The following is a 19,050-nucleotide window of genomic DNA, read 5'->3' as shown; positions in this document are numbered from 1 at the left end:
TGGATCACTTCTTTCTCCAGCCAATGACACTTTCCTGAGATGCGTTTCTGAGACAGGACGTCACTGGCCTTCCTCTCAGTATAATTAATGTTTATAATAATATAGATTATTTACTGAGAAATTTCCTTTTATTTCCTTTTTATTTGAAGCAAGTGTTTTCTTTTCAGTTCTACTACGATAAGGACACTTGACATGAGATTTATCTTCTTAAAAACTCTGAAGTGTTGACAGTAGGTACACTGTGTGCCTGGATCTCTGGAACCGACTCACCTTAAACCTCAGGCCTGCTCACTAATCACCCCCCACCCCCACCCCCAGCCCCAGCCCCGGCCCCGGCAGCCACTATCTGGGCTCTGATTGTATGAAGTTGGCATTTTACAGACCTCACAGGAGTAGAATTACGCAGCTTGTGTCTTTCTTGTACTGAGACTTTTCGCGACCTGGACTTTTTCAGTCCCTGTTCCTGTGAGATATCTGTTCACATGGACTGACATCCAACTTGGTTTTGTCTTTGGGATACACGGTTCTTTCCCATTTTCTCACTTCAGCCACAACACGCAGGCCTCCTTTGCTAGCTTACGTATTTTAGAGAGGATGCATTAAGTTCCATGTGTGTATTTAGCTACGAAGCTGGCAGAGCAGAAATTTGAACCCAGGTCTCTTGACTGTATTCTGTGCTACATGACGGGGAATCTGTGGGTGGCCTCGACTGGATTGCTAAAGGTTTAATATCGTTTTAACAGCATGACACAGTAGCAGCCCTGTGATGATTTTTTTAAGAAGTCTTCCATGAATAATGGGGGTCCTTTGTGTTTTATACTTGCTCAGGGTTGGAGCCAATGTGCAGTTCTCCTGCGAGGACAACTACGTGCTCCAGGGGTCCAAGAGCATCACCTGCCAGCGGGTCACCGAGACGCTGGCTGCCTGGAGCGACCACCGGCCGATTTGCCGAGGTGAGGACTGCGCAGTGGGTCATCGCCTAGATTCCCTCTATCTTTAGGGTTCACATGTTTTTCTGAATCCGCAGTGAGACTTAAGCACAAAGCCTTGTGCAGAGACAGAGCAGAATTTGGTAACAGTGCATGTGCACAGCGATGTGGGCAAAAGAAAGATTTCCTTGAAATTTGTTAGGAGGCCGACATTTTCAAAGATATTTGTGGTTTTAAAATTCAGAAAAGATATGAGCAAATCGAGTTACTCACACTCACACATGCTCAATGTAACGGCCCTCAGCTATCTGTCTATATTTATATACACGGTCTGCATATGTATGAAAATGTTTCATAAACTGATCCCTGTTCACGTAAAAGTTACCACCTTCAATGGCTGTGAAGCTGACTCCTGGGTTGTGATATTATTACCATGTAATTAGCTAGTTATTCATAATAGGAAAGGAGCTAAAGGGAGGCCAGGCATCGTAAGCATGGTCCTCCGGGCAGCTTCACCAGGAAGCTGTAATTTCACACTCCCCAGGGAACCACCAGTCCGTTCCCTGCAAATCACTGGAGAAAGGGGTCCACCAAAGGGGGGGATGGGCACATGCACAGTAAACTTGGGGTGACATAGGGAAGGTGGCTGTCCATCAAACCTTAGAACAGAGATCGTTGGCCAGAAAGCAGGGGCCACTGCAAGCTTGGGAAATCTTAGGGGGTTGAAACCCCTGGATGAAGGAGTTCTCACTCTCTGGGTCCTCTTTTGTTCCTCTGGCTTTGCTCCTGCCTGTGTTCCCTTCACAGCCATGTGACTATGTGGATCCCCCATGCAGTGGACCCATGGACTACAGCTGGGAACACAAGCTAGGCCAGCCTGGTGCTGGACTGGACTGTGCTCCAACATGGAGCAGAAGCTCTGGGCAATGGCTTTAATCCTAGCTCGGATGAAGCCCCAGCTTCACTTCTTCCATGGCTGGATGGAGGGAGAGGGGGCCTTAGAAACCCCTTTATTTGCATGTTTAATTCCATGCAAATAAACATCACTCATTGTCCCATGAGAGTTTCAGAAAATTATTTTTCTCGTGACATCACAGGAAGCCCACTTCCACCAGCCGCAGGTGGGGACACGGAGAGCTCCCCACCGATAACCGTATCAGTGAAACAGGGTTTGTTAGCAGGAGCCCAGGCTAATATTTCATTAATAAATTACCTTAAACTGACCTCTGACATAGTTAGTGGGACAAAGCGTGGCACCGTCCTGCTTTCAGAGAAGGGACAGTATTGCATTGTCCCTGTGTGGAGCCTGTGACCCGTCCTGCAGACTGTGGGGAGCCGAGCAGGAAACCAAGGGCTGTTTAATGTGGAAAAATTAACAAAATCCAAAGAAAACTAAGATATTTTTGTTTTGCTTTGCATTTTGGCAGTAAAATAACTTATGCAAATTGGTAGTTTTGAGATAAGAAAAAAGTAGCACTAAGTTGATCAGGAGTAAAAGGCCGGTTTCGTATATTATAAGACTTTCCTTATGGTCTGTTTTGGGTGAATAGACTTATACATTTTTAAACAATGTAGGTTAAATCTTGCAAAGCAGAGTAGTTACCAAATACATTGCTGGCTTCATCTAAGGTAAAAATAGTGTTGCAGAATTTCCCCTAGTGGACCCCTTACCTGTACCCACCTGTGGCTTTGAGCATGTAGAGCAGAGAGTGATGCAGCATCTCTGGGCACAGAGGGTAGAGCAGAGTGTGGTCGGCTACAGGTGGGTGGTTGGGCTGCAGGTGGGTGGCCCAGTGCAGGTGGGTGTTTGGGCTGCAGGTGGGTGGTCCAGTGCAGGTGAGTGGTTGGGCTGCAGGTGGGTGGTCCAGTGCAGGTGGGTGGTTGGGCTGCAGGTGGGTGGTCCAGTGCAGGTGAGTGTTCCTAGGACATGGAGATCTTCACAGAGAAACACCAATCTCCAGTCAAGCCAATGTGAATGGCTACTTTGTATACTGTGTCATACTAAAATGTGACATTATTAGGTTTCAAAGGAACTGCAGGAAAATTTATGTTCCCACCAAGTGTTGGTAATATTCAATGCTCCCAGTCATAAATGAGGCCGTGTCACAGATGCTGGAGTTCCCCTAAGGAAAGTAATGCACTTTTATTCTTCACCGCGCTTCCTGCTCTTGTATCCCTGCAACATATGTCATTACTTTAAAGGCGAGACTGGACACAGCTGGTAAATGTACATCTGTTTTAAATTGTTACAGTAACATAAAGGAAATGTGTGCATAGGGTATCATTGGATTCTCATCTGATTTATTAATCCATGACTTTTCCCTTCGTTGCCCTGAATCTCATCTCACACTCAGACGTTTTCTCAGTGCCCGGCCCAAGTTATAACCAGACTGGGCCTCCAGCCCTCAGGGGCTTATCTCTTCACAGACAGCCTAGCAGACAGCTGCTCCCTCCTGGCCAAGGGCTCGTCTCCTCCGTCCTGCTCAGCCCCAGGCTCCTGCCCCTGGAGGTAATTAGAGGAGGCGTCTGTCCACGCCCTGCTCTCCTACATTCCTGTCCCACGGTCATAGTGTTGAAGACGAAAGCTCTCCCGTGAGGCCTTTGCTGTGTGGCCTGCTTCATTTGGTGCCCTTGAAAGTCCCACGGCCACTCCGACGTGTCTTTCATGTCCAAAACCAGAGGGTCAGCGTCTTTGTCTTCTTTCCCCTCCCAGCCGGGAGTCTCTTGTTTTCCTTAAACTGGAGGCCCCTTCGTTTCCAGGGACAAATCCCTTGGATCTTGCTCAATGTATTGCTTTTAAATTTCTGAAATAACGAGCAGCCATAGCTGGAAGTAAATCTTAAGACAGTGTCTTCTCGCAAGAAGCATTTATCGGACCCATGTGCCTTCCCTAGAGCTGACTGCCTCGGGAACCATAACAAGCAGTGTTTTAAAGTTTTAACAAAATGTATATTTGAGCACATTTGCAACAGTAAAACATTAGACCATAAAAATTAAGCATAAATCCTGAAGCCTCCTTAACAGACGACTCTGAGATAAACTCTTTAGAATTAGGTAATAAAAATTATGTGATAAAAATCCAAGCCCGAGAGGAGCTTACGCCCAATGGAAAAGGTTTCTCCCTGCTGAAGGGCTTCGGGGCCAGGCCGTGTGGGCGGACGGGGGCTCTGTGTGGGGACGAAGCTGTCCTCACCCCGTGTCCGGGCCTCACCCGTGGTCCCAGGTGCCGCCACAGCCAGGGAGGAGGGTGGAGGCGGCAGGAGGAGCAGGTTGGCGTGGGGGCCGCACCCTCAGGAGCCCCCGGGCCGCCTCGCCCGCCCAGCCGCTCCACCCCATCGGCAAACCCAGCCAGGCGACGGCTGCCTTTCCACGAAGCCTGGGAGCGGAATCCTTACCGCGGGCGGTGGAGGAGACAGCGAGCAGCCCCACTTCTACGGAAGGCGCACAATTAGGGGAAACGGCAGCCCCTGCGGGGGGTGCGCTCTGCAGGGAGGGACCGGACGTGTCCCTGAAGACGTGTCCCGGCTGTTTTGCCCCCTGTGCCATCCGGGGCCTCAGGAGCAGAGGGAGCAGGTGCGTCAGGCCGTCGGGCCCGGCCTGGGCCCCTGCGCGTTGTACCAGCACAGGACTGCAGCCGTGAGCCACACGCATGAAAACAAACCTGGAGCTGCGTGTGCACAAACGCCCCCTGTCCCAGACTGAGCACGGCCCGTCTGTCAGTAGATCGGCGAAGTAAGAGACTGTCCCCCGCCTCAGCCCTCCGTTACCCTTCTCTGACCTCACAGGTGGCCGCTGCTTCCTCAGGGCCAGCAGAACATCCCTGAAAGTGTGTCACTGTGTGACACCCAGTGATCACAGGCAACACGACCCACTCAGCTCCTCACACGGGTGGACGCCAGATGCGTTAGTGCCCTGGGGCTGCTCCCAGAGAGGAGCTCTCCATCTGAAATACCTCGTAGCCAGATTTAAAAAGAAATGGGTAGAATGAATTTTAATAGCATATTTTATTTAACCCAGTATTGCAAAAAATACTATAATTTTAGCATAGGGTCAATATAAAGATTCTAGGGAGGCATTTCCCAGTCTCTCTCTCACACTGTGGGCTGCAAATCCAGGGCGCAGTTCATACCCGGAGCAAGTCTCGGCTCAGACCAGCCATGGGCCGCGTGCTCAGTGGTCACCTCCGAGGGCTCCGCCCATGCTCCTGGCTCTCATCTTCACTGTGCAAAGCAGTCAGCACCCCCGGGGGGCAGGAAGAAATGAGCTCAGGGAGTCATGACCCACCTCTGGGCTGGCCGCTCTCTCTGCAGAACATCAATTAAAACCCGTAAGATTTCCAGGTAGGCAACATTTAGGAACCCCGAGTCTGCAATCATTAGCAGGCTTCATTTTATTACTTTTTAAAATTCATCTTTATTGTTGAAAGTATGACAGATGCCCCCTTTCTCCCCACATTGGTCCCCTCCGCCAGGCATCTGCCCCCCAGGCCTTCCCCACAGTGCTGTCTGTGTCCGTGGGTTTTGTGTATATGTGTGTAAGTTCTTAGGCTAATCTCTGCCCACCCACCCACCCGCCTTCCCTCTCAGATTCCTCAGCAGACTTTGCAGTGTCTCCTTGGCTTCAGTGACTGATTCGTTCATTTTAGAAGAGCTAAAAAAGGAACTTAAAGTGAAGCCTTTATAACTATTTCTATAAAAACATAGCTTCAGATAGCCGACCTGTGGGTAACGTGAGACTTAACAGCGCGTCAGTGCTGCTCTCGCAGACTGGGGATGTTCACTCAGCCATCGTAGGCCCGGTAGGCCAAGCTCGGGCCCAAGTCCAGGCTCCTCTCTGCGCGTTCGCCACAGTAAACAGTGTGGAAGGAGAGCACTGTGGCTCTTCCAGGTTCATGCTGAGCCTTTAGAGCAGCCCTCGCATCGGTCTCCTCGGCCACGTATTCTAAGCCCAGCCATCGATCAAGGGCAATAAAATGCTCTGGTCTGAGCGCCACGCTCGTTACAAGATTTCAGATCAGTGAATTAAGCAAGGGCGGGGGCTCAGGTCTCCTCTCCACGAAGGGTCTCTGACTCCTAAGTAATTACTTCGCCTCCGCTGCGGAAGGAGCATCTGAGGGGCGCTTGATAAATCGCCTGAACCTGAAGCGATCTGTCTGATCTGGACGCTGGTGTTGGTGGCCAGCGCTCACATTAGCTAATTAGCTGTGAGGGTGGGACGTTTCCCTTCCTCCTGTTAGCAAACCGAGGAGCGGGTGTCAGAGCTCAGGAATCGTACGAGTGAATTTGTTGGAAATTACGCCTACGTCTTTTAGGGTTAGGAAAACGGCCATCATGAGTTTCACAGGGCAAATGGGGCGAGCTGTTTAAAACCATATAAGTCTCTTTAACTGGCAGTAAATTTTATTTATTTATTTATTTGTTTGTTTGTTTGTTTGTTTATTATTTTTTAAATATGTTTTTATTGACTTTAGAGAGGGAGAGAGAGGGAAGGAGAGATAGAAACACAGATGAGAAACATCAATCAGCTGCCCCCTACAGGGGATGGAGCCCACAACCCGGGAACTGAACCTGTGACCTTGTGGTTCATAGGTCAATATTCAACCACTGAGCCACCCCAGCCAGGCCGGCAGTAAATTTTTAAAATCAGCAAACAGAAACGAAGAGGTTACAGTTTTCTTTTTAAGTAAAATGATCCAGCTGGCATTTCAATATTTAGGGGACATGTGCATATAAATTTCCTTTAGTGCTCATACACTTTGATCTGCGGTCTTAATATTTTCCCTGCTCGCTGAGTTGAAAGGGCACCTGGAGAAAAGTGGAGTTTCACTCACCATCCTAACTGCGGTCACATGGAAGCCAGTTAGATCCCCTGAGGGTCGCAGAACAAAGGTGTTATTACCTGTGGATTCTGTGTCAGGTTAGCTAAGAACTACCCTCGCTTGTCACTGACCGAGGCCTTCGTGGTTCACTCTCCCCACCCCTGGGTTCTGGCTGAAGTGACCCTTTAAACAGCAGTGAAAAGGCCATTTGTAGCTGAAAGATGGTTCCTTATTCTGCCAGACTCGAGGCCTAGAGTCCGTTCTAAGATTATACGTTATGTCTTTATTACTTTATCATGAAGCTATAACCTCAGAGATTTACAGAAACATACCCACTTTTAACTTTTATTTTAATTCTAGTAAATTCGGGGAGGGGAGATCTGTTGTTGCTTGTGGACTCCTAAGGTTCTATAGTTTTTACTTGAATTCACTTGGGAAAAACCATGTTTTTCCTCTTTATTTTTATGAAGTTATTGGAAATGATAAAGCTTATGTTTACACCACTGTAAGATCCTATTGACCTGGAAACGAGTGTAGACTGGGTGCTAATCGTGTTCCCAGGACATGCCAAGAAGGTTTCCGACTTGGCTCCCATAGCCTGTTTTCCTTTCACCTGGCACATGTTTCCCAGAGGCCCGGGGGTCTCCATCCTGCAGCCTTCACCAGTTTTCATCTCACCCAAATTCCTCCCTGACCCCCGTCTCCCACCGCAAGCCCTCTCCGGGTACCCCGGAGCCCCTCTGCCTTTCTGTGAATGTCCTGGCCTGAGATGCTCGCGTGTCTGCTGGTGAACTGCCTGATGACGGCAGGGATTTGGCTTGTTCTGTGTCTGCTGCAACCTCAGTGCCCGACCCAGTGCCCAGCCCCCAGCAAGCCGTCAGGCCCTTTCTCTGGGCCCTGGGTTGGGCCCGGCAGCTGGGAGTGTGCTGAGCGCTTCGCTTGCTTCCTCCCCTCAATCCTGACAACTGTCACAGACACCACAGTGAGCACAGTAACTAAACAAACTGAGACGCTCAGAGCGGCATCATCTGAGGTTCGACACCCAGACACTGCGTGAGCCCGGCCGGGAGCCAGGAGTGGTGAAGGAAAGCGAGCGCTTCCTGGCCGACACCCTTTCTCCATTTCGGGTGAGACTCTATGTAAAATCTGTGGTTGATGAAAACCCTTTTTTCTAAAAACATCCAAGAAGGAGATTATGCAATATAATGACAAATCTTCTTGAAAAAAGCTTCAGATGTGAGTTCTGATGTCCTATTAATTTAAATTTAGTCATTTAGAATATAATTTATTTGGTTAAGTAGTTATGATAGACGAGTAAAGATTCCTGGAAATGAGTTTACGTAAATAGATAAATTATTACTTCATATTACAGAAGATAAATTAGGTGAAACGTGTGTTTTGTACTCAGTAAGTATATTGATTAAATAGAGAAATGGCACATATTGGCATTCAAAATCACTTAGTCCCCCCCCCTTGCACTTTCCCTCTTGATTTATTATATTTCCAATTACCATTTTGTGAATTCTCATTTTATTTCAAAACATAGAAGACATAAGTAAAATTTCAGCTTACAGATTTACACCCTGTCGTGGGAGTTATATTAGCAGAACCCAAGGGCCCGGTTACTGCCAAAGACCTTTCATGGGTCATCATTAAGCCTTTACGTACACGTTGCTTCAGAGCAGATGTTGTAAATTTCCAAAAAGATAGAGAAAAAGGAGAAGTCCTGCAGTTACTTAAGTATAATATATATAAGCGCGTGTACATATTTCAGTTAGGGGAATGCATCTGAATCTTGCTGTGAAAACTTGATGGGCCCCGGCACTCTGTGATCGATGACGTGTGTCTGTCAAAGACTTTGTTGACCAATTGAACACACATTCGCCCCAGAAGCTGCTTTTCAGGACGAGGTTCCCCATCCCCGGGGGCACTGACGTTGCTCAGTCACCACCCAGAGGGGTTTGCACCAGAAGGTCTCAGCTGCCACCCAGTCCGGTCCCGGGGGAGGGAGGGCGCAGGGAGCCGGCCAGGAGCCTGGCGGTGGGAAGAGGCGGGCGAGGTGACGGAGCCTCGGGTGTCTGGCCCCCGAGCAGGTCGCAGAGCCTTGTCTTACCTCAGTGCTGTCTCATGAACCCCCGGAAGACACGTTCATGCCTAGGCATAGTCCAGAGGCAGCTGGCAAATCAGCACAGATGTGCTGTGTTGTTAAACTGATCCCAGCCACCCACCTTCTTCAGGCGGGTCTGGAGCGGGCCCCCGGTTCCCTCGGCACCACTGTTTCTTCCTGTCCCCAGTCACCGAGCCGGGTCTTAGGCCAGACGCCCGAACGGTCACTCCCGCGGCCTCTGGACCACACGCTCACTCAGCGGCCCTCTTGGCCTTGGTCACCTCCCCCCTCAGGCTGTTCTGTGATTGTCTCCAGCTGTTCTTTCCAAACATTGACTTTTTAAGGAATTTAACATGCAGTGGACATGAAAACATTGACTCCAGGTGCTTGAGGCGGATGGAGGTGGGTGATGCTGGGTGTGACTGAGGAAGCACTTTGGCTTTTCTCTCCACTGGAAAATTCAGCAAGTACCATTTATTATAACCCTCCCCACCCTAGAACACTAAGGAGAAAGGAAACCCCGGGGCACAGATGTCCTGCGGGCGATGGACAGGTTAGCGTGTGGTCTGGACTTAACCCGCCCTGTGGACGTGGCTCACAGAGTTCACGGTAACACACGTCCCTTGTTATTTGATGAACGTCACACATAAGTGTTTGAGCTTCGAGTGGCTGCCAGTGGAGACTGAGGGTTATCTGTGGGTGGCAGGGAAGCTGTGATACAAGAAAGTGCTGCCTAAGAGTCCTAACTGGTGTGATGCTGGGAGATGCTGGGGAGCAGGTGGCTGGGGTGGGGCGGCCTCGAGGGCAGAGACGGGGCGCGGAGCTAGCTGAGCCTTTCAGCAGCTTCTAAGCAGGGGATTTAAATTACATACATAGAGTTAGATCATATTACAGTTTTACATCTATTCAAAAATGACAAGTATTTATGGGGAAAACTATCACATGTCAGAATTGTTCTAACTGCTGAGGTTACACCAGCAACCGAAGCGGAAAAACATGACTGTCCTGAGAAGTTCACAACTTCGCTTTCAGCTGATTATTTCGATGGCTTGGTTAAAAGCGTCGGCAAAAAGAGTTAAATTTTTTTATTTATTACAAAAATGTCTTGTAAAGGTGGAGGTATAGTTATAAGAAAAAAGAAAACTTCTCTTAAGAATTATTTTGGCGACATTAGGTGAGAAATATCTCAGAAGGCACTGGATTCACAGCTCCCTCCACATGAAACACAGTGTCATGTTCACATCAAGTGTGGAAAATGTGCTGGTTTCCTAGAAATATTCTTCTAATAGTCATGTCCCTGGAAATCCTATTTCCCTCGGCAATGGGTAAGAGGGATTCCCGAAGGAGCTGGGACCAATTTTAACAGTCAAGCTGGAGGTCACCCTTCGAAGCTGCCGGGGGGACACAGGCACTGAAGGTGTCAGACGGGGGGACACAGGCACTGAAGGTGTCAGACGGGGGGACACAGGCACTGAAGGTGTCAGACGGGGGACACAGGCACTGAAGGTGAAGGAACGGAGCTCGTTCGCTCCTGCTGCACACATTCCTCAGACGTATTTTCCAAAATATGAGATACTTAGAATGGCACTTGGATAATATCAATCAAAATTAAGTCAACAAATATATTTGAGTAAAACTATATTATGTTTAATATCAGCCCTTCGGTATGAAATGTTACAAAGCATGGCTACAAAATACAAAAGTATTTTAACTCAAATCGTACTGATGGAAACGTTTCTTCTAAGATTTTCTAATTAATACCATTCACATTCTAGTGCTTTTGGAAAATCTTACATCTGAAGTTCACGCTCCCCTGGAGAAGATGCTTCTAAGAACAGGTCCATTAGCGGGTGAGGTGTTAGCGTGTAGGAGGCGCCCGCGTTCCTGCGCGATGGGGTAAATGACCTTGTGATTGATGACACACCTACTGGGTTTGAAACCCAGATCGTCTTTGATTCATCTTAAGAAACGTTTGTTTGGAAAGCAAATGCCGTTTTTTAAAAACTGGATTATATAGGTTTTAGCTCATCAATGTAGAGTAGGTTAGTTTTTAGTGAATTATTTTCATCGTACGTAGATACCCAGCAGCTGAAAAGCTGTCTGAAGTAACCTCACATTTTTCTCTGTCAACAACCACAGACCCCGGGTTCAGGGCCGAAGAGAACAGGTCATGACGGGAAGGAGGCTGTTCCCCGGGTCAGGGAACCCGCAGCTTGTAAAGAGGTAGATCTGTGAAGGAACGGCTGCAGGAACAGGCGTAATCTGTATTACTTCTGTTTCAGGATGAATGGGAAAGAAAGATGCCCTTTCCTGGGGACAGTTAGCAGTCGCTCGATTACAGGGTTTCTCCCAGCGCCCCCCACCCTGTGGCCCTGGGAGCCCAGAGTCCTGTTCTGTGTTGTTTTCCGGGACGGCGCTTGGCGGGCAGGGGCCGCGCGGGGGGGGGGGGGTTGTGATGAGGGTGCAGCCCCCCCGGTGGCAGCTCGACCGCTGGGCCTGATGACGTCTCGGGGAAAGGAAGCCGACCTCCTCTCAGGCTGGTTCTCAGGCGTGACGTGCGTTCTTTATTTTCTCAAACCAAGTTTGAATTATTGCTGTTCAAATGGGGGTTCAGGCTGGCATTTGATTTCTAAAAATTGTCTGTTGATTTGAAAGAAAAACAGTTCCTCCCTCAAGGAGCAGGTCGGTTGAAATATTGTAGATCCTAGACCTAGTGGCCTGCACTGGCTCCCGCCCTTCCTCCGATTTGCTCGGTCTTTGCATCTGAAGGTATTTTCCTTTTTTCCCCGTTTTCCCCATTAGTCACGCTTCTCCTTCCTTCCCTTAAACTTGCAGGTACACAGGGCGTCCCCAAAAATGTCCACACCCTTTAACAGCTGGTCGCTCACTTAATGTTCACTCCTTTTCAGGTTTAACTGATTTGAAATAGTGGGTGAGGCCAGAGTAAGCTTTGAATGAAGAAAACTTATCCACTAGACTTTCTTTTTTTATGGGGACACATAGAGATAAAGTTCATGGTACAAAACCAGCAACAGGCAATGGACTGAGGGCGCAGACACCGAACGGAATGGTCCTTGACGCTGGCGGCTCCACGGCGTTGCGTCATCAGCAGGGTCTGGGCCAGAACGGTCATCAGTGTGGAAACAGGTGTTGACAAAAAAATTACTCATTTCTGTAGATTCTTTCAAAATTTGAAAATGAACCGTGAGAGTAAACACTGACTGTCGCCACTCAGTGCGCGTAGGTAGTTCTGGGACGCCCGGTGCTTGAGGCTCCCGTCTGCTGCGGGCCAGGATCAGAGCCTGAGGGAGACGCTGGAGGGCCCTGTCCCCGCATCTCCCCTAAAGCGAGGGGGACGCCCCGCGGGGCTGGCCCTTATCTGGGGCCGTGTTGGTTTGGCCGGGACGCTGGCCCGGCCTCCTGAGCCTGGGCTTTCCTCTGTCCTATGCACCCGAGCGCCTCCAAGCGTCTCTGCGACCGTCCTTGCTCCGGAGGGAGGTCTGGAGTGGGCTCGCCGCCGTGACGTTGCCCACGGTGCTGCGCCCGCTGGGTCGCAGGATCAAGCCTCGGTTTAAAACCGACGCAAACCAGGGCCCTGCGCGCCGGGCGACAGCCGCTCGCCAGCTTGAGTCCGCGAAGCATTTTTGTCCAGCCGGCGAGCAGCCGGCCGAGCCCCGCGTGGCGCCGTGTCCCGGCCGCGCAGGTGGGATGCGGTGGGAAACAACGTCTCCTCCTTGTCTTTCCAGCTCGAACGTGTGGGTCGAACCTGCGCGGGCCCAGCGGCGTGATCACGTCCCCCAATTACCCGGTGCAGTACGAGGACAACGCACACTGCGTGTGGGTCATCACGGCCGCGGACCCCGGCAAGGTAAGGCCGCCCCCGGCAGGTGCCGCCGGCCCGGCTCGCCGCGGGGAGGCGCCCCCGGTGCGGCTGTTGGGGCCCAACGCTCGGCGGCTGGGAGGCCGGCCTGCGGCTCGGCTGTGGGTGGGCCTCCCCGGCGTGGTCGCCGCCCACCTGCGGGCCGTGGCCGTCTGTCCTTCCTCCCGGCTTTGCCGCGAAACCATCCACGCACAGCAGCGCCGGGCCGGTCCCGGGTGCACAGCCTAGCAGCCTGACATGCGTACGTGTGTGAAAGGGCCACCTCCGTGAGCTCGGCTCGCGCACGTCCCCCGCCAGGTAGGAATTGTTCTCTTGGCAGGAGAACTTCTAAGACCTGCTCCCTTGCGGCTTCCGAGTGCGTCCGTGACGGTCCTGTTGACCAAGCCACCAGGCCGTGCGCACCTCCCAGGGCCTAACTGGGTTATACCTCGAAGTGTGTGGATTTCGGTCCCCCCCCCCCCCCCCGTGACAGCTGCTCTGCTCCCTGTTTCTGTGAGTTCTGTCTTGTGGGTTTTCGGGTTTTCGTTTTCTAGGTGACGCCTGTCTGTGCCTGAGCCTCCCTCCTGTGCACGCAGGGCGCCTGGGCTGCCTCGCTGCCCCAAAAGGCTCCACGTGTTAGCGCGTCCTTGGCAGTACCCCCTGGGGCATCAGGCCGACCCGTCCCAACCGTGTGTTTCTCCCTGTGACTGTTTTACTTGACTCCTGACGAAGGCCCTACCGCTTTCCAGGCCCTGCTCCCAGCCCCGGGGGCAGGTCTTCCCCCAGACGCTGTGTGACCTCGGCCAAGTAGGTTGACGTCCCTGAGCCTCAGAGCCCTCATCCGCAAAACACGTAATAATCGTGTTTCACTTTGAGGGCGTTTGAAAAGAGCCACGTTAAAAGTGGGTGTGTCTGAGTAAGTGAAACATTGTTTTCCATTATAAGCTATTAATACAAAGATTGGGAACATAAATACCCATAAAATAAATAGAATAAAACTTCTTAATAATTTGATAACTGTTTACCAAGTCACCCTATTTTTCTATCAAATGAAATTTTATTTAAATCTGCATTTAAAATGTAGGGTACATTATTAGCTTAGAGATAATTCTTCTTAGTTTGCTCTGTATTTACACACTTTTAAAAAATTGTCATGATCTGTGTGTTTGGTTTCCAGCACGTGAAATCATGTGAATTGAATTTGGGACAGTGCTGAAAGGCTTCAGGGAGGAAATACTAAAGCCATTGGTTTTCTTTGTTTGGGGGACAGATTCAGTGTTGAATTAATGGTAAAGAAATTGCATCCATTTCCATGGGGTCCAAATAAAAACAACTGTTTTATATTATGGAGATAGCAGTGTCATTGGGGCCAAAGTATCTGGTTGGGGCATTTACAAAATACTATTTGTGTTACTTCTGCAGCTTGGAGGCTGGCTGGCCTCTTTTCTTGGATACTTTTTTTTTAATAGAAAAATATTGTAAAGAAATTAATTGCATTAAATCAAGGGAATAGGTTAACTTCCATATGTTTGCCGTGGTTCTGTGAAAATGCCACAGATCTATCGCAAAGAAACACGATGTGAAAGGAGAGATGTTGTGAGGGCAGAGAAGCCCCTCCCCGGAGGCGCACAGAGCCTGCTGCCCCCCGTCTGCCCCTCAGCCTGTCCCGTGGCCCCAGCCCCACGCCCAGCTGCTCCCGACTCTCACCTGCCCAGGGCCCTGCTGCCCACAGACTCCGCCAGGAGCCCCCTTAGTCAGGACGACTGGGCAGGCACCTGGGCCACAGGGAGTTGTCGGCACCCTTCGCCCACGGGGGACAGGGGCATGACCGTCCAGTCCAGTGTGTGCCCGGCGGGCGTGCTGAGGGGAGGTGTGGCCTCGAGGCTCCGCTGACCACCCCCAGAGGACACAGCCAGGGGCCGCTGGGGACCCCCGAGGACCCTGGGGACCGCTGCCTGATCCCACTAGCTGGGCCTTCTGCCCTCCTTCCCTTTCTCCCAGTTCCCTCGGGGTTCTTCCCAGTGCAGGGCCGGGAGCAAGGCCCTACTTCGGGGGACCCAGTACAGGACAAGCTCAGACGCCCGCTAATGAGACTCTCCCCAGGGGCCTGGGTGCTGTAAAGGAGAAAACGCACGTGGACGGCTTTCAGGAGGGGGGGCAGACTGAAATCTAGACAACACCCCAAGGGGGAGAGGTGAGGCCTGAACCCAGCAGTGTGAGGGACCCGGGCGGACAAAGGTCTCCGGTGTCTGGCAGCAGAGTCAGCAGGACGTGGTGACAGAGGGGAGGCGGGAGGCGGTTCCGGCCCCGCGGTGACATCCTGTCCCTGCTCCGCTCTCACGTGGCGCCCACGTGGCTCTGGCTGCAGGTGCCTGTGTGACGGGGAGAGGGGGTCAGGCTCCGGGCTGGCTCCGGGGAGGGGCCGCGCTCTCACCAGGACACCGTGTGTTCCAGCCTCCCGGGCGCCCGGAGCATCTGCTGTCCCCGCACAGTGACTAATAACACCCTGCCTCTCCCCACCAGATTGCTCCGGTTCTGAACAATGGTCTATAAATTCCCAACCTTGAACCCAGAGAAGGGCGTCAGAAACAGGTTTTTATGGGGAGAGACAATGTGTTTGGTTTGAGGCATAAAGAGAGTGCAGATCTGAGTGCACGCAGTGGGGGGTAAACGGGGCTCACAGGTGTCCCCAGCTGCTGAAACCGGGGTGTGTGTGACCCCAGGCAGAGCAGCCAAACGGGTCCGAGAGTCCTGCTGACGACACTGCTCTCTCGGGGTCAGGGGCAGCCTGGGCCCCGCGGGGAGGAACGGTGCTGATCTTGCAGATGCAGGCGCCTCGGAAAGAATGTGAAAATGTGAACTACCATGTGGTGACGTGGAGCAGACATGGGTTTCCACCGGGAGAGCCAGGCCACAAGCTGGGTCCTCAGGGAACTTGATTGTCACCTTCCACCGTTTCCAAAATTTATTTAAATCCAGGTCACAAATAGTTTCCTATATGAAAGATATGCCACCTATCTGAGTCCTGTTTCTTTCCTACACAGAGGGGACTGATTGAAATATCTCTGTCCCTGAGGCAAGCTCAGAGTCCCTGTCGCCCAAACCCTGGGCCTGAGCGAAAGGACACTGAGATCCAGGGCGGGCAGCCTTTTCCCTTATTGCCAGGTGGAAACAGAGGTGCGCTCACCACACCGGGACGGCCCCTCGCTAGCGTCCCCCCTCCTGCTTGGAGCGATGCCCACTCGCTGTGGTGAGCACGGGAAGGAAACGGGCCGACAGGTTACTCGGTGCAGATCTCTGTGGCCGATGGTCACGGAACAGCTGACTGAGAGCCAGGAGATCTTAGGGAAACATTCGTTCACATAACAAAAGGGCAGAGCCGGGCTCTTCAAGGGTTAATTCAGGAGCCTGGTAACCTTGTCGAGGGCCCAGGTGTCACCATTCTTTTCTGACCCACCATCTAGACCTTCGAAAGTGTCCCCCTCGGGTCACCAGATGAAAGGAGGCAGTTCTTTCCTAAAAACGGAGGAAGTTTTCTAGAAAGTCCGTAGCCGACTCCACTTCGGGTCCAACTGAGTCGAATGCCCAGGTTCCAGCTCCCGGGGGGGCTGAGGAGGGAGTCACCTGGGAGCCAGGTGACAGGGCCGAGGGCTGGGGGCTGTGAGCGTCCACCTCCTGCAGACGTGCGGGTGTCAGAGCAGGGGAGCGGCGTCCCCACCAGGCTCCACTTTTGTTCACGGTTTGATCCAAATCTCGTTTCCCTCCTGTTTCGCCAGACGCTAGTGGGCTCATTTTAGGAGTTTCCATGTTCCCTCTTGTCTTCTGTATATTTGCATAGGTTTTTGTAAAGATTTCATAGACATGCTGTCCATTCTCAGCACCCAACAACTGACACGTTAAGTTCCACGAGTCTCGTGTTACCAGCTTCAGACAGTCCTCTGTCTTTGCTTATTTGGGGAAATGCTCACAGGCGAGCACCCAGGTTGCCGCCAGCCCCAGGCTCCGCCTGCAGCACCATTAGACACCTGAAGGCATCTCAATTACGCAGAATTACCACCAAATTAAGCAGCAGCCACTGCCATTAAGTGTAATTAGGCCTAATCTGATTCTTTGGGAGACATTCCAAATGACAGGGTTTCTCGATTAAGCCCACGGTGATGAAGGTGCCTCACATCGCGAGCGCAGGAGAGAACGCGTCCTGTGAGGCCCCCAGACGACGGCTCCTGCTGGAGGATTCAGGGTGGGAAGTGTGGGTGCTCCTCCGTGTGTGTGATGGGCTTGGTCAGCTTTAGAGAAATAAGATAGAATAGAAAACACCCGTCTCGGAGGTTGATTAGGGGGGAGGTAATAAGCTCCTCTGTGGGGGAGGCCAGCCCTCCCCTGGTGAGTTGGCTCTTTCTGGCCTGTCTTCTGCTCTGGCTGTTGTATAACCAAGCGGCCGGTCAGTTTACGCCAAGTGTTAACGTAAAGTTGCTCAGACCAAGTAATCCCTGTGGGAAGCTGAGTGTCTCTGAGTGACACATATTATAATTTATAATGTTGTAATGTGAAGTGAAAGGAGTACTAGGAGCCATCCACTTACCGAGCCTTCCCTCCTCATACATATGTATACAGTGCACGTTGTGTGGATACATTGTTACTTCCATGTGCATGATATATAACATGCACAGTGACATAATGTATCTTAGGAGAACCTGCTACGTGGGCAGGAAGTTAAAAGAAACAGTTTCTCTAGGAGACTCAGTTTGGTGGAGAAGCAGGTTTCTGAGGGATTATACCTGCTCTTAGAGAGTCGATAAAAATTAACACAGTAACAAGGCCTTTATTAACATGTTTCTTTATCAGTATCTTGAACAGTCCATCTTTTTCAGGTAAAACTCTCAATGAGGCCTCGGGTCATGTTCCTAAGAAAGTGATGTAAGGTTGGTGGGCTACCGACTGGGGGGATTGTCAGAAAACACTCTCAGCTCACCCTGGGGCCGAGCATCTCATGGGAGAGTTTCCCAGGACTCAGTCCTTTTACGTGTGGATGTGTGTGCGCGCATGTGTGTGTGTTTCAAATATACCCCGTGGTGACACAACTTTAGCACCTGATTTTAATTTGAGGTCCTTGGAGAGTATTTTTGTTGGTGTCCAATGCTGAGGATTCAAATGACTTAAAGCACTTGCCCTGGTCCCTTGGGGCTCCGGTAACAAACCCCGTGTCGGCGGCTCGCACACAGCGGACATTTATTTCTGGCCGCACTGGAGGCTGGGGGGGCAGGGCTGCAAGTGGGCACAGCCCGTCCTTCTAGACTGTTCCAGGGGCTTGGGAACATTGCTGGTCAATAAGGTTGGAAATCTAGCCAGCACCAAACTGGGGAGGCATTGCAGGAATTTTCAATAAATCGTCACATCCTTTGTGGAGCGCTGGGGGGCAGGGGCGCTGGGGGAGACAGCGGGGTGAGGACCTGCCATCACGAAGGCTGGTTGCTGGGGACCTGCTGAAGGTGCAGAGGGTCACTCGGAGGGTTCGGGCTGTGTGGTCGGGGGGGCACCCTGTGTAGCCCCCTTTGCTATAGAATTGCCTGCCCTCCCCCAGGCTGGGTGAAGGGTATAAATCCCTGTGAAGCGCCTGGAACATCGTCTGCCCCCCCCCCCCCCCCGCCGCCTGTCACTGTTGTTATTAAATGACCAGATTAGAGCTGACAGGTAAAGGGTTTGCATTTGATGCCAGTGGACCTGGGAGGCCCTGTAGGGTGCTGAGGAAGGAGTGACGGGCAACCTGTCTGAGGGAGGCCCCTCTGCCAACAGCGGGGGCCAGAGCCAAGGGCACAGGGTCCAAATCAGAGCGCTCAGGGCTCCAGGATGCTTCTCAAGATGGCAGGAGCCTAATCAGGACAAGAATTCAGGTTGAGAGAGAAGAGAATGGATTTGGGAGGTTTTAAGGACTAGGTAGGTGGTCAGAGCAGTTTATACATTCACATTACGCCGTTTCCCTCATGAGCAACTCTTAATATCTGAAGAAAAATGAGAAAAGTTGCTTCGGATGTAGTGCTTGTAAGAAAATACAGCTTATCAGATTTCTTTGGGGGAAGGAGCATTACCTTTTAAAATTATTCAGTGGAGTTTTTACATAATTTTAAGGCACAAATGCATACAGATACAGAAAGGCATTCATTTGCATTGAAACTATTTTGAATTAAGGTGGAATTAAATATTACGTATAATAACTTGAGACGTTTTGAAATGGAATTTGAGCAGTTATAGTTCGGTAGACTTTGTTTACCCTTTGGGAGACTGATGGGCTGGTGGAGCAGCAGGAATTAGACACAGGTTGTTGGAACAGCGCCGAGCA

At 51.1% G+C, this 19,050-nt stretch overlaps 1 long non-coding RNA gene across 1 annotated transcript in view; it reads left to right on the top strand.

The window, feature by feature from the left end:
- The first annotated feature begins 856 nt into the window (after positions 1-856).
- Positions 857-19,050, top strand: part of LOC148093618 (uncharacterized) — a 38,895-nt gene continuing 20,701 nt past the window's right edge. The window contains exons 1-2 of the long non-coding RNA XR_015714013.1: positions 857-953; positions 12,601-12,722. This is a non-coding gene — a long non-coding RNA (uncharacterized LOC148093618). The remainder of the gene's footprint in view (positions 954-12,600; positions 12,723-19,050) is intronic.

This window comes from Miniopterus natalensis, chromosome 2, assembly GCF_054644295.1.
Source record: "Miniopterus natalensis isolate mMinNat1 chromosome 2, mMinNat1.hap1, whole genome shotgun sequence".
Lineage (NCBI taxonomy): Eukaryota > Metazoa > Chordata > Mammalia > Chiroptera > Miniopteridae > Miniopterus > Miniopterus natalensis.
Note: the sequence above shows the minus strand (reverse complement) of the source record. Positions and strands in the feature narration are given on the sequence as shown.